We start from the raw sequence: 10,950 nt of genomic DNA on the forward strand, positions 1-10,950 counted from the left end.
CATTACAGAAATGTCAAGCTGTGAAAAGAAAAGTCAAAAGCCAGAAAACTCTAAGTTAATGCTGATGCTTTAACTCACACCATTAACTCAGAGGCATGCTTGAATTCTAGGCAAAAGCCTTAGCTGAACTCTTGCTGGTTTGTGTAACCAGCTGAGGATTCGCACATCCAAGGGGGCTCAGATTCATGTATGAGTGTAGAAGGGGAACAGGGACTGCCCAAGTTAAGACTCTGGATGCTACTGGTATGGGGGAAAAAAGGAGAGGCAATCAAGAGAGATTTCCTATGTAATTAAGCAGCGGAAGGGAGATAAACTCATCTCAGAGACTGGCAGAAAAGATTAAGGACACTGACAAATGAGAAACTTGGGAGTGAAGACATGAATTAAAAGGCAGGCAGAGAAAGAAGGAAGTTCAGACAGGACAGACAGGGAATAATCGGGGAGAAAACCCTAGAGTGAGATGAGATTGACTTGGATAGGGAACTAGTATCATTCTGCTGTCATAATAGGGTCTGGAGTGAAAATGGAAGGAGGACAATGATCTCTCAGAGGGGAGGAAATGTAATTAGGAATGTTAAAGAGTAAAGAAGAAAAATTAAGAGAAAAAACAGCTCACATTTGATGGCAATGGACAGAAGAGTGACAGCATATTAGATTCATTCCTCGTTGGTAGCCAGGGCAGAACAGGATTCAAGTCCCCATTCCTATCTCTGCCCAGGATGCTTTGCATACTGATCCTGCTACCTGAGTCTATATCCTCTAAGCAAATATATAGGTTTCTTTCTATAAGCAGTGTAATTCCTGCTTATTATTTCACAAATTCAAATTACACATAAGAAAGAGACTAAACCCACTATTAAGGCTACAGATGAAACACCCCAAAGTAAGGAAATTAAACTGAGGAGGGAAAGTTTTTTTACAAACCCTGAGATACATATATATGTGTGTGTATATATATTGCTCTTCTGTTCAAGATCTTAGAACAGTTTGGATCTTTGAAAATACACACAGCTGGATACTTACACTTAATTAAATAGTTTTTAAGATAATGACTATAGCAGCTTTAGCATAATTCACAATTAGAAGCAATCAAAACCCACATTCAAAATTGCTCTTATTCAAATATCTAGCATCAGTAAGAGGCTATACAGTTTTCAAGGAACTGAGATTCAAAGCTACATTCCAGAGTTTATAGTTGTAATAAGTACAGATTTATGGGCAATAAGGAAATATCTATGTGTAACTTCTTGTGCCTCTGATTTATTAGGCTAAAGCTGAGACATCCCCAAAAATATCTTTAATTAGATTAAGCACTTAATTTAAGTAACACTAACTATTCTATGATTCTAAAACAAGCAGTTTAAACAAATACAAACTACTGTTCTCCAGCCACCATGTTCACAAAATAACTCTTATTTTTGCAAGACTAATAAAGTCACAGGTGATTCTATGGCAGCCTGATTGAAGCATAGTCTAAACCTAAGAGCAAGGATGTTTTTGCATCAGCATGGAGTCAAGGGAAAGAATATTAGCTGTTATTGAATACAGTAGTACTGCTTTGGTATAATTCCTCTGTGTTTGTAATATGAAGACACTTTAGAAAGCAAGTTGCTTTGCTTATAAAGACATGCAATAAAAGGACTTGTGTAATTTTTCCCTTGAATAAACAAGAGTGTATTTTCTGTTCTGACATGTAATCCATGCATTAAGGAAGAACGGTGCAACGATGAGAAAATAATTGAAGTTAGAAAGTCAGGGAAAAACACTAATAAGTGGACTGAGGGGGTAGTTTGCTGGCTCACATTTCAGTTGCTTTACATAAAGCGGCTAAATATTTGTGTGGAGTATAGTTAACATTTTCTTTTCCCCTGTAGTAGAATGTGGCATTACGAAATACTGAGCACATTCAACTGCTCTAAAATCAGCGGGAAACAAAAAGACACAGCATTTTTCTCAATCCAGGTCAGAGCCCGTTTGGCTGCAATCCAGTTCTGCACCTCTCACAAACCCACTTCATCACAGGCAGGCTCAGGCAGTGGTTTTCAAGGGATGAACATGAGCTCAGAATTCCCATTATTAGATGCAACTTGAAGGGCCTAAATTCCTACAGCCTTTTGTAACCACCTCAAGACACCAAAGAATGCTTGGGGTTGGTTGAAGGGGACCTTAAAGATCATCTAGTTCAAATCCCTCCACAATGCCCATCCATATGGCTCCTCATTCTGTGTTTAGTACTTATTGAATAAATCACTGATCACCTCAGCTAAGGAGCAAGACTTCAGAGCTGGTGGTAGCTAAGAGGCAAGAGAAGCTGCAGTTGCTTTCAGCTGCAGAAGTAGGACCTTTAGATCAGCAGCATGGGAGAGGTGCATGCCCAGTGCCTCATCCAGAGACCCTGATGGCCAAGGAAAACCCAGTGTAACTGCTGGAGGGGGACAAGGAGTAAGGAAGGGTGTCTTGTGTTAAATGTCCTGTGAACTGTGCTAAAGGACATGATTATATTCTACGATATGATCATCTTCACAGATACAAGAGAGAAAAAGAAGGCTTTGCTAACATGTCCTTAAGACTTGGAGTGAAACATCCCTTCCTTTTTGTTATTAAAAAATAATGCCACTTAAATTCTTCATTATACTTGGTTATTGCAGCAGAGGCTGTTATGAAGAACTGTCTGTACTGCACAGCCTGGACCGTAGCAATCAGCTGCACATAACAACTCTTCTGTACACCAGATACAGCCACCACTTAATTATTTGCTTCATGGGCAATTTGTACAAAGCAGCAGCATTTGCTTTTTCACTCGTTTTAGTTTCTCACAATAAAAAGAATAACAAATTGATGTGCCAAGTATCCAAACTGAGATAGCGTCTGTAATAACCTCGATTTCCTCAAATATTTATCTCTCAAGCATCTTTAAAATTTAAACATAAGCTATTTAATTGCTAATAAATCATTTGTTATTAATTGGATTCAAGGAGTAAAAGAGAACTATATTCAGTAACTGGCTGTATTCATGAGTCCTGATTAGCAGTAGTGCTGGACTTGGATGATATCTTCATCACCAATAGTCTTAAAGAATCTCCCAAACATAATGTTCTTTATATGAGAATAAAGAGAGGGAGATGATGCTGAGATCTCTTACATAGATGCAACCATTTAATATGGCCTTTTCTTCCAAGAAGCAGCTTTATCCAAGTTTATGAAGGGAGAAGTCCCACCATCAGTTCACATAATTTGGTGTAAGCTCCACTGGAGTTATAGTCAAATCCTGTGCTTTTCCTGACAACATTTCTAAAGCCTCTTAGACAACAAATGTAAGAGTTTTGCTTTTTAACTGCACATTGCAAAGTGCTCACATTGGTCTTGATTAACCTCTGCCTTGGACTATTAGAAATATCTCTGTGACCCTGACAAATCCCAAACCACCTCACTTACAGCCATCCTTCTTTGCAGATAATTTTTCTGGCTCATTGCTTCAGCCAAATGACTCCTCTGTTCACAGCCTTCCACTGGCTGCTCTTCCCTATTGCTTCAAACACAAACTATTACAGAGATGTTGATCCCTGCCTCTGCTCTGATACTAACACAGGCTTGGCTGCTGCTGTGTTTCATACCTCTCAGTTCTGAATTGCATTTCATGCCAGTCTTAATGGATTGAAAGAATTCCCCTCACAAAACCTGCAAGAACTGCTTTTCCTCTTTCAAACCCTCCCTTAAAGGTCGCCTCTGCTGTGACTCCTGCAGAGAAAAAAAACCCCAAACGCCTTGATAACAGTCAAGGAACTAAAGCCCCAGGATGGGGCTTGTGATACTCATGGTAACATAGAATGGTTTGTGTTGGGAGGGACCTGAAAGCTTCAACTGGAGTTGGAACTCCAGCTCCAACCCCTGCCACGGGCAGGGACACCTTCCACTAGAGCAGGTTGCTCCAAGCCCCTGTGTCCAACCTGGCCTTGAACACTGCCAGGGATGGGGCAGCCACAGCTTCTCTGGGCACCCTGTGCCAGCGCCTCAGCACCCTCACAGGGAAGAACTGCCTAAGATCTCATCTAAATAACATATTTCTCTCAGTTTTTGTGAGCCACCCATATTTCCCAGCTCTTACTTTGACAATAAATTCTCTGGCACCATTACCACATTTCAGCTTCTGTTAAGTGCCTATCCCAATGAGCTGAGACGCCTGGCCAGCACTGCAGTACAGATGGGGCCATGATTCTCAGCTTGGCAGCCACACTAGCATAAATAGATCACTTCAGACTGGATCAATTTAATGCTTTCCCTTTCATATTTTCATGGGTTCATTCAGGGCTCACAAGAGAGGTCAGCAGAAAAACAAGTGGTACATGCGAACCAGGAGCAAGCCTTTACAATACCTATAACATTTCTCAGTTGATGTGTAGGAAGTTGCCTTCTCCACAGAGTTCTTAGGATGAGGATGGCTCAGTGTCCCCAGGGAGCCTGTCCCTCTGCCCTCAATCATGGTTAATCCACAGATATGGCTGGTTTGCTCAGAAACAAGCAGATTTGCAGCCCAAGAGGCTATGCTGATTTCTGACAGATATCTACATGATAAAAGACAGAAAAGAGCAAAAAAACCACCCTGTTTGCTTATTACAACTTCAAAATTGCTTAGATAATGGAATAGCATTAGATCATAGGACAGTTAAGGTTGGAAAGGACCTTAAGATCATCCAGTTCTAACTCCCCTGCCATGGGCAGGGATGCCTCACACTAGACCATGTTGCCCAAGGCTCTGTCCAACCTGGCCTTGAACACTGCCAGGGATGGGGCATTTACCACTTCTCTGGGCAGCCTGTGCCAGCGCCTCAGCACCCTCACAGGGGAGAATTTCTAACCTAAATTTTGCTAATATTTTCCCAATATCTAATATAATTAAGAATCTAATAATTAAGATCTAATTGATTAGTTTTGAAAATATCTAGTCCAATTAGAAACTTTCCTAATACCTAATTTAAATCTAACCTCTTCAAAGACATCCTGGATGAAATCTTGGCCTCGCTGGAGCAGATAAAAAGTGTCTCACTGGTTGCTACAAGGTACAAATCCTATATCATCTTGCAATGCCATGTAAATTGCTAACGCTCCCCAAGGTGTACAGGTTTTCATTACTTTGTTGACTGCAGGAACTGGGTCTCATATAAAAGAACTTACAGGCACAGTAACCTTCTCAACCTAGAACAACAAGCAACAAGAAGTAATCTGATTGTGCAGTGTATGGGCTTTCGCGTTTTCCCTTTGGCCACTTCCCAATTCAAGTAAGTAAATTAACTCCCAGATACACACTTGCAAAGGGCTTTCTTCACTTCTCGGTGTCTTGTTGCCTGGTTTTCTACAAAATTCATGGTCTTCATAAATAATTCAAAAGGGAAGAGATGACAAAAGTTGATCTGACTGCAACTGTTGCTAGGAAGGGTGTCGCTTCTCAAGAGGTCACATTGATGGCAGGCCTCTAGTAAATTAAAGCTTAAACAGGTCAATGAGGTTGATGGCTATGGTTATGCACTGGAACTCGGGAAAACACAACAGTGATTAAGGGTAAAGCAAATGCAATTCCCATCTCGAAGCTGTAGGTGACTGCCATTTATTTTTTGATTCCTCATGGTAGAAATGAAGCATGTGAAATTATCTTCTGCAGAAATTAAAGGCAGAGGGATCTGTTCGCTTAAGAAACTATGCTGAGATTCCATCTTTAAATTGTGCTGTGCTTAAAACAGTTAAACTGCAGGCAAGGAAAGAATCTATATTTCATTGAAGATGGTCCACAGATTGTGGCTACTTAGGCCAAGAAAGCGACTTTTGGTCTAGAGATCTACTGGCTCGTCCTCACAGGTATGTACATTTTAAATATCTGTTTTAATTGGGATTCATGATTCATGCCAGATTGTAACATGAAAGACTTGCAAGAGCAAAATATACATATTAGAGGGCTAACGTGTGAGATAAACACTTAAATATTTAACATACAAGCTGTGAAAATTTCAGGTTATTTTAATTACATACCAACAAAATATCTTCCAGTCTTGCAAATAGACAACTGCAAACTCCAAAGAGTTGGGAAGCTAAAGGATGGTCAGGTCCGTGGCGAAATAGAACATCTTCCATTGAGTCATGAAGGCAAATGTATGACTCTCCAATGAAAATCCTTATTCTCTTTAAAACTTCCTATCAATTTCTTATAGGAACTGTACACATTTTACTATTGTCTGCACTTTAATTAATGAGTACTTTAAGTGGTTCTCCTTAATGCACTGTTTCAGTTGCTGTCAGGATTGAGCAGGTCCTTCCAATGAGAGCAATCATAAACTGCTAGATGGATTTACTCATCTGTGGCACTTCCAAGCTAGTTTAAGCAGTTTGTCAAAATTGAGTGAAAGGAATTAATACACTGGAGAGCTTTGCCTTCTCCAACCTTAAATGATGCGAACTACCAGTAATCAGCTCCACGTTTTCTGGGCAAAGTGATCTAACCTATTTTAATGATGATGAAACATGTACTCTTTCTTGTCATAGAATCATTGGTGTTGGAAGGAACCTTAAAGCTCCTCCAGTTCCAATCCCTGCCACAGGCAGGGACACCTTCCACTAGAGCAGGTTGCTCCAAGCCCCTGTGTCCAACCTGGCCTTGAACACTGCCAGGGATGCCTCATCCCTGGAATAATACAGAGGGGCAGATCTCTGAAGACAGGATACCTCCACCGCAAAAATCCAGAAGGACAATCTTCTTCCTATCACACCAGAGTAAAGTTTCCTCCTCCATGGCAGCTTCTGCATTTTGGGTGTTCAGCTGCACCACACAGGTTCTGTTAAATAGCCCAAACTGTTGCAGGGCTGTGAAGAGCATCACAAGTACAGAATAAAAGACAATAGTAGCTGGATTACATCCATGTCCAACCGTTGGAGATGCTGAAGCAGACAATTGCCTTCTGCTTCTTACTAAGACTTTTTCAGGTTTTAAGTGTTTCCCTGATAGCTTACTACACAATTACAGGTGGATTAGAGAAAGTAGTAATAGGATATTTTGGGTCTAATCTTCTCTCAATTGTTAATATTAAAGGACTATTTTTCCTCTTCATTATGCAATAAACATGAAACTTGTTAAAATTAACATTTCACTTACTAGCTATTTAATGCTGCTTTTTACCAGCAATTTTTCCCCCTTTGTTTTCCTTCCCCCCAGGAGATGACACTGAACATCAGGAGGCCTCTGAGAACAGGAACAACCCCAGCAGAAACCATGGCAGGAGCATGGCACCATTAAAACTAGCTGAGGATAACCTCGTCACTGACCTCATGCCATTCAGAACTGGCTGCAACACCTGCCTCCTCAGATTGGTTTTCTCTTAATAAAACTGTCAAACTCTTTCTCAAAAGATAGCACAAAACCTACAAATAATGAAGCCATTTCATCCAGAACCTGAAGGGAGAAGGGAGATGACAATTGTTCCTCTATGAATACCTGAGGAGGGTTTCGATATCTCTGATAGAGCACAGATTCCCATACAGAGTGGTCCTATGTCAGAGTGATTTGGCTGTGAGATATGAGCAGCTGCCCATTCTCTTTGTAACCTTGCAGCATCCCACCACCACCACAAATCTTCAGCTTTTTGTGTTATTTTAAGCTATGCCCTTGATGTGAATTATGAACTTTTGCCACAGGGTGGATTGCTTTGGTAGATGGTTTCATAGGCGAGTTTGCACCCTTTTACTGCAAAGCAAACACCGAGCTGACATTTATTACATGCTCAGCCATGATTTGCAAGAGGGATTTTCTACCTTGCTTAGGGAAGATCCCACAATATGAGTTAGTTCTCAGAAGACATTTTGGCTACTCTCAGCTAGTGAGACTGATACCATAGAAACTAGGAATAATAAATTACAGGAGTAATATTCACCCACCTCCTCCCCCACTGTTATTGGGAGCCAAAACCAGTCAGCTATTAAATCAGAGGGATTCTTGCAGGTTGCATTAGCTCTGGTTTAACTCACTAGTTTAAAAAACCACCCTAACTTCTAGAAAAATAATTCACATGAATTCCAGTATTCAAAGGGTGGCTACAAAGGGATGAGACTCCTTTTTTACACGGAGTCATATGGAAAAGACGAGGGGTGACAGGCACAAGTTACCCCTGGGGAGATTCTGATTGGACACAGGAGCAACAGTTTTCACACTGAGAACAACCAGCCATTGGAATCATTTCCCCAAGGATGTGGTGGATTCTCCAACAGTGGATATTTAAGATTCAGGTGCTAGAACATCTAGTCTAGGTCATGCTTTGCCTGAAAAGGTTGGACCAGATGATCCTTGAGATCCCTCCCAACCTGTCACTCTTCAATTCTCTCTCAGTAATGAGGGTAATTGGATTAAAGCATGAACAACAGCAGCCTCCACGCAAAGCACCACTGTGTAAAGATTTCAGAGGTTGCTTCGGGATGTTTTGTGCATTGCAGGGAAAAGAAAGACGGAATGAAGAAACAGCAAGAAAAGGCAGGAAGCAGGCATTACCCAGGACCATAGGTGAGCTGCTGAGGTGCCCAGAGGTAACGCTAAGAAAACATCACTGGTAGCGAACATTGAGTACAGGGGGGTTTGGTGCAGTGAGCAAGGAAATAGTCTCCTACAGCCCAAACCCCACTACACCCAGGGAAACAGGAGTGTGAACATGCCCTGTAAACAAACAGGGCTCATCAGAGGTCCACACAACTATCATCACCTTCTCTTTCTAATGGAAACAACCTGCAGGACATCAAGTACTGCCTCAGAGCTCGGAAGAGAAGGGATAACAGAGCCATACTTTTAACTCCTAGAATCCATTTTCTGTGATTGCTTCCCAGACAATGACTTTTTGGTTGTAAGGGAGAAAAAATGGATGCTGTATGAGATCAGAAAATAGGTGAGGTCACCATACACATAAGAAAGGGGAAGATAAATGATAAGTGCAGGACAGGCAACAAAGGCTAAAAATGTAGGGCAGAGGTACCAGAGTAGAGTATAATTTATATACTTATAAGGTGTATAAAGTTATGTCTATATTATGTATCTAATTTACCTATACACAATATATAGATACATGAAGAAACTATGTAAAGTGAGGAAAACAGTCATGAAGAGACCTTCGCAGACTGTTTGGTTCCCAAATGGGGACAAAAGAAAGAATAAGCACTGTGTAGCAAATCAGAACAAACCCCACTCCGTTCTGTCTTCAAGCCATAGACAGATCACCTGCCTCAGCTTCTATGTTTCAGAGAAAAAATAAGTAAATGCAGAGAGTTGTTTTGCTTTAGACACAAAATGCAATGAAAGCCATACACTGAGCATCAAACTGCTCCGAGTTCTGGAGTGCCGCATCACACCCAGCGCAGCAGCAGGTCAAAATCTGAACTTCCTCAGCATTGCCTTACAGAGGTGGGATGCTCTTACAGAAGTTGTGTCAGAGCTCCAATTTGCTTTTATCTAGTGCTGCATTTCAAGCTCCTTCTCCTGATAACAGTATCTTGAGGATTTGGACTATTAAAGTTATCTAAAAGTGATAATCATTTCCTCGTTTCCTCTACAGGGAGTACATGATATACTTCCTCTCCTTCTCTCCTACCATTTCCCCCTTTGTTGATACCTCTCCATCCATCTCTGCAGTTTTAGGCCAGCTCTACCTCCAATAACCTCTGTCTGTACATCTTAATTTTTAAAGGCACCTTACCTTTGTCCATCAGCTTGCCTCCACCTGCAGCACTACCTCAGTTCGCTGTAGGGTTGCCATAAAATCATCTACTAATGCCTGTTTGCTGCCCAAACACCTGCTTTTGTTTGCTGGTGTGTTCCCATCCCAGTGAATCTGCATTTTGCTTTGCTTCTCTTATTTTTCCCTCCCCTGCTTTGTATGCTGATGCTTCTTTCCTAGTTATTTTATGCATATACCTTTTCCACTCAGTGTTCCCATCTTCACGATACCTGTCACAGATTCACCTCTTCAAACTTCACTTGAAATATATGCAAGACCATGAGGTTTTTCCTGTTTGTGGGTGTAATAAGGCAGCAGGATGTGTAAACAGAAGCCTTTTTAATCTAATCACACTAAACATGGAAAAGTCAACTGTTGTGATTGCAGTTAAATGTACAATTAAATGAATCCCAAACTGGTTTATGTTCGAAGGGACCTTAAAGCTCATCCAGCTCCAACCCCCTGCCACGGGCAGGGACACCTTAATACAGTGCAATTACCACTAACCTCTGTCTGTACATCTTAATTTTTAAAGGCACCTTACCTTTGTCCATCAGCTTGCCTCCACCTGCAGCACTACCTCAGTTCGCTGTAGGGTTGCCATAAAATCATCTACTAATGCCTGTTTGCTGCCCAAACACCTGCTGTGTGTTCCCATCCCAGTGAATCTGCATTTTGCTTTGCTTCTCTTATTTTTCCCTCCCCTGCTTTGTATGCTGATGCTTCTTTCCTAGTTATTTTATGCATATACCTTTTCCACTCAGTGTTCCCATCTTCACGATACCTGTCACAGATTCACCTCTTCAAACTTCACTTGAAATATATGCAAGACCATGAGGTTTTTCCTGTTTGTGGGTGTAATAAGGCAGCAGGATGTGTAAACAGAAGCCTTTTTAATCTAATCACACTAAACATGGAAAAGTCAACTGTTGTGATTGCAGTTAAATGTACAATTAAATGAATCCCAAACTGGTTTATGTTGGAAGGGACCTTAAAGCTCATCCAGCTCCAACCCCTGCCACGGGCAGGGACACCTTCCACTAGAGCAGGTTGCTCCAAGCCTAATTGTCCAGAATTACCTGTGCTTTTGCTTTGTTGTGCAAAGGTGCTTTAGGGCTTAAGTGAGAAGTCTCCAGGTCCCATATAGGACACCTATGAACAGAGACTCGCTTCTGGTCAGCATCTCTGTTCCCACAACACAACATGAAACTAC

This window comes from Nestor notabilis, unplaced genomic scaffold (assembly GCF_000696875.1).
Source record: "Nestor notabilis isolate BGI_N333 unplaced genomic scaffold, ASM69687v1 scaffold223, whole genome shotgun sequence".
Classification (NCBI taxonomy): domain Eukaryota; kingdom Metazoa; phylum Chordata; class Aves; order Psittaciformes; family Psittacidae; genus Nestor; species Nestor notabilis.